Source organism: Ambystoma mexicanum, chromosome 1p (genome assembly GCF_040938575.1).
Source record: "Ambystoma mexicanum isolate Mex_15411 chromosome 1p, UKY_AmexF1_1, whole genome shotgun sequence".
NCBI lineage: Eukaryota > Metazoa > Chordata > Amphibia > Caudata > Ambystomatidae > Ambystoma > Ambystoma mexicanum.
In genome coordinates, this window is record NC_090921.1 from 745,818,997 (window position 1) to 745,824,375 (window position 5,379).

General features: G+C 47.0%; 1 non-coding gene across 1 annotated transcript; it reads right to left on the bottom strand.

The window, feature by feature from the left end:
• Positions 1-4,858: 4,858 nt before the first annotated feature.
• Positions 4,859-4,930, bottom strand: TRNAP-CGG (transfer RNA proline (anticodon CGG)). Its single transcript has one exon. It is a non-coding gene; the product is annotated as a tRNA-Pro (tRNA).
• Positions 4,931-5,379: the final 449 nt, after the last annotated feature.

Here is a 5,379-nt window from a genome sequence, read left to right on the forward strand (position 1 = left end):
TGGGAAAAGCCAAGGTAAATATCCCACGACATACTAAAGGACCAAACGGGAGACCAGCGCAATACGACCAAAGACAGTAAACATAGCAAATTAAGACGGAAAGACTAGAACAAATCATCAAGAGGACCATGACCTTAACTGTTACCTTCCCCCAACAGCCCTAAGGACAAAACATAGAGAGGGAAAGGAAGCACTGCACCACGGGCCCCAATGCAATGGGTGAGAAACAGAATGTTTCTTCACTACACACTGTCCACCAATACAAAGCAGGAAGCACAATACCCCACAACACAAAACTACAACTAAACAGTCCCAAGGATGCTCACCCAACGGAAACCAAAGAACCAGTCAGGACAGAAGGACACGAACGTCTGAATACACAGGCTCACCAAGACGCATCCACTAGGACAACACATCAACACGACTCCGACCCTGAACCATTCAAAGCCTTAACCGACCAGGGTCACACTAGATCACCTGAGAATAGATATCACCCACCCAGTCCCACACCTGAAGATTAGGTTCAGACGCACCTACCAATCCAAACTATACTCAACAGGATACAGTTGGATCAGCGCAAGACCACCAAAGCGAGTCCACCCACGAGGAAACAGCAACATTCCAACCCACAGGTATACAACTCTAACTGAACCATAAGTACCTGAATCAGGATACAGACCCCACTAACCCAACCCTCAATCTTCTGCATACTTAAACCCACACAAAACCACACAACCATCTCTCTCCCAGCAATCCGCACGCACTTTACACACCGCATCAACAACACATAAACTTCGCCCACAGCACTCGAGGCCTTCGCCCGATCCAATACTAGCACCAAAGCCCAGCACTCGGTGTATACCGAGCTGAAGCTGCCAACAGCCCACCACTTCTCCCACTCTCCTTCTCCCCTCTTCCCGACTAACCCTACCCACCCTTCCTGTTTACAGATCCGCCAGAGCGCCTGAGAACCAATTCCGTTGGTGACGGTGCGCTATACAAGTACCGCTAACATAACATAACACAAGCATCCCATAGCTCACACAAGCATCCCATAGCTCGACCGAGCACAACACACCCAACTGAGCTGAAAGCACACTTTAAAGGCCTCATTACAAGTTCAGTGGCACGGCAAAAAGTGGTAATTCCATTACTGCCACCTTTTTGGCCGGTAGCAGAATTACCGCCATTTTTCACAAACCACTGAACACAAACACAAAAGTATGCCAGTCAGGTAACACAATGGTGTCCCCTCCAAAAACATCTTTTGTTTTTGCAGATACCCTGATTACTGGACAATTATCAACACACTTGTTCTGTGACGAAATCGTACAGTTTCTCCTCATGGTGTATGAAATGGTAGGACGATCCTATAATTTTAACCAACCGCGCGTTGCACCCTGGAACTTGCGGAGTTCCATATTAAATTTGACAAATAATAAATACTACGAACTCCAAAATGCAGAAGCCTGTAGCGCTTTGTAAAGTGTGCAGTGGACCTCTGCTGCACCAGACTGTATGCAGACCTGTCCACATTGGCCTCTTGGTGGCCCCCACACCTAACACCTAGTGGCGAGCCCCCAACCAGCCATGGAGATTCACCGACTTGGGGGGGGGTGTTAGAGATGCAGGCGGCTCCAAGGGGAAGTAGCGCCTGGCAAATGGCAGAGTGTGATAAAAGTGAGTGCATGCTGGGGTGAAGAGGATGGCAGAAGGACATTGGCCGAATACTGGGGCAAGGTGTGAGGGGCTGTCCAGAGGCAGGGCTGGATAGTGGGAGGCAGGGAAATGTTTATGTGCACAGGTTTGGGGAGTAGTAGCCCTTTTTGCTTGCTGAATTGGATGCAGACTGCACCCCATACATAATTGATGCGTGATGCCCCTGGTGGCTAAAGTTGTGCCTGTGCAGACCTTGCGCCCCAGACACATGCAGGCCTGAGTGGAAGTAAACTTGAGGTCCCTGCGCATGCGTGCAGAGAGCTGCACAGACCACAGGCTTTGCCTTGCGCTGACCTCGGCCGAAGAGGGCAGAGCATGGCATCAGCGAGGCAGTGCCCTCACAGGAACATGGCTTCAGCAGGAGCACAGCTGCAGAGCCACCAACAAATCAATGAAGCCGCGGTCAGCTTTCACTCCCTGTACCCCTCTCTCTATGTCCTTCCCTGAATTCTCTTCTCATCCATATTAGTGTACCCCATTACTGCAACCTCTGTACGGCTACATGCGAGCTATAAGAAAGTGAGTGCACACCTGCATGCAGATATGTACCCTATGTGTGCGGAGGTCGTGGCATTTTTCCAAACGGAACCAGCAGTACCTGGACCAGGCTACAGACCCCACTAACCCAACCCTCAATTTTCTGCATACTCAACCCACTCACAAAACCATTTCTATCCCAGCAATCCCCACGCACTTTACCACACCTTATCAACAACACATAGAGCGAACCTACAGCACACGAGGCCTCGCCCGATCTGACACTTGCACCAAAGCCCAGCACTCGGTGTATACCGAGCTGAAGCTACCAACCGCTCACCACTTCTCCCACTCTTCTACTCCCCTCCTCCTCGACTAATCCTACCCGCCCTCATCCTGTTTACAGATCCCCCAGAGCGCCTGGGGAACAACTCCGTTGGCGACGGTGCGCTATATAAGTACCTGTAACATAACATAACTTTTCCAATGATTTCAATATGAAAAGTACTGTTGTGACATGTTGCCAGAAAAGGTGCAGACAAAGCTCAACCTGTTGGCAAATCTCTAAGTTGAATATTGTTTGAGCTTATAGCCGTCAACAATCATGTCCTTGTATTGTTTCTTCGCAATACTAATGATCAATATAGTAAAGCAGTGGTGGGGCATATAGAGGTTGCGCAAGCTGCCATCCTTAAAAATGGACTTTGAGGCAGTACGGTGACACAAAAAGTTTCAATCCACTTGGGTATGTCATCAAACTGAAAAAAGAGGAATTGTTTCCATAACCTCTTATTCCACTTACCCCACTTTCCCGGTGCAGGGGCAAATGCCTGCTCTCGTTAGGATTTTCTGACGGGTAGGAAAAAATAGTTCCATGTGTTAATATCCACGCAAAAATATCGTGATACAAAAATATCGCCGTATTTTTGCAGCGATATTGAGCCATGGACCCTGTGGGGGGCACCCCCCGCAACCCCAGCATTATTTTTAAATGTATGGGGGACACCCCCGCAACCCCCACTCCCACAAATTATACCCCCAAAAATATCGCCTATTGCAAGACAAACAACCATATATACAGCTATATTTTTGGTGGGGATAATATGTAGGGATACCGAATAAATGACGGTCAGGCTGTCAGATTTTCCTACCCCATCACTTTTTCCTACCCCTGGGTCCTACCCCGTCACTTTTTCCTACCGCTGGGTGGGTTGCCCAATGCCTGCTGTTGGTAGGATTTTTTGATGGGTAGGAAAAAATGACAGGCCAGGCTGTCAGATTTTCCTACCCCGTCACTTTTTCCTACCCCTGGGTGGGTTGCCCAATGCCTGCTCGCGGTAGGATTTTCTGACGGGTAGGAAAAAATGACAGGCCAGGCTGTCAGATTTTCCTACCCCGTCACTTTTTCCTACCCCTGGGTGGGTTGCCCAATGCCTGCTGTCAGTAGGATTTTCTGATGGGTAGGAAAAAATGACAGGCCAGGCTGTCACTTTTTCCTACCCCGTCACTTTTTCCTACCCTTGGGTGGGTTGCCCAATGCCTGCTCTCGGTAGGATTTTCTGACGGGTAAGAAAAAATGACAGGCAGGCTGTCAGATTTTTCTACCCCGTCACTTTTTCCTACCCCTGGGTGGGTTGCCCAATGCCTGCTGTCGGTAGGATTTTCTGACTGGTAGGAAAAAATTACAGGCCAGGCTGTCAGATTTTCCTACCCTGTCACTTTTTCCTACCCCTGGGTGGGTTGCCCAATGCCTGCTCTCGGTAGGATTTTCTGACGGGTAGGAAAAAATGACAGGCCAGACTGTCAGATTTTCCTACCCCGCCACTTTTTCCTATCGGTAGGATTTTCTGACAGGTAGCAAAAAATGACATTACAATACCTGTCAGATTTTCCTACCGATAGGATTTTCTGACAGATAGCAAAAAGTGACGTTACACCGGCAGATCCTATAGGGATCCCCAGCATTTGCACCAGCATCAAATTACATGCAGCTGCAAATTATTGGTGCGTTTGTATGGCTGAGAGGAAGGAAGGCGGCGGAAACGCGAGTTGCCTGCCGCCTCGCCTGTCTGTCACACAAACACACGAAAATGAACAGTGACGGGAATAAGCAGCTTAACAGGCTGCTTATTCCCATTATGCATAGCTCAAAATGAGCTCCCTTATTTTCCTGTCTTGTCAACCTCTTTGCAAGAGGACATCTAAAGAGTAATTAAAAGAATAGATAACACCGTGGAGTTGGTGAAAAATGGATTGATTCCTAGGTATCCTATCATTCACCTAACTTTTAACATTGTTAAATTATGCAAATTGGGATATTATAAAACATATTTGGATACAGGATTTTACATAACACCGGCCCTTCAAAGCAAGCTGGCTATGATGTATTTTGTATACAACTAAAGTGCCAAAATAAATCGTTAACCATATTTCTACTGAAATTAAAAAAAAAGAAGTGGAACAACTCACGGGCTCGTAGTTCACGGGCCACGAGCAGGAAACCCAAACTTCTGCGGGTACATAAAAAATTGTCAGAAATGAAAAATCGTGAATTTTCTGATTAAACATTTAATGACATTTACAATTCATATAGAAAGAAATACAGGATAAAGGTTGAATTGCAGAAAGTTGCCATAATCTTCTGAATGTTCAACAAAACACCGGGCTCGTCCGGGATTTGAACCCGGGACCTCTCGCACCCGAAGCGAGAATCATACCCCTAGACCAACGAGCCAGTTGCACAATTTTGTGGCCGAGAGGTCTATATTTACTGTGATGACCTATACAGTTACTACATTTTATTTTTGTATGTATCGTAAAAAGTCAGCAGATGGAAGAGATCGACCATATTTCCAAGTAAACCACCGTTTCCATCGAAACGCTGTGTATTTGCGCAGGAGTGTCCTCAGTCTGCAGAGTACACATACCGCGCACGCGTAGGCAATTCGCTGTGCTTATTCGTGTATTGGTTGTGTAGGCGGGATAGTTTCAGGCAGAACAACCGGAAGTTCACTAAACGCGCTTGACGACCCCACGTGACTTGAACCCGTTCGTGTTTTTATAGATAACAGAAGAAAAGGCAATCGCGTGCTTTGTAAAATAAGCATACAGTGAAAACGAAAAAACAACCATTCAGATCCATGGAATATAAAAAGAGATTCCTGAAAATAAAATGCATGAATT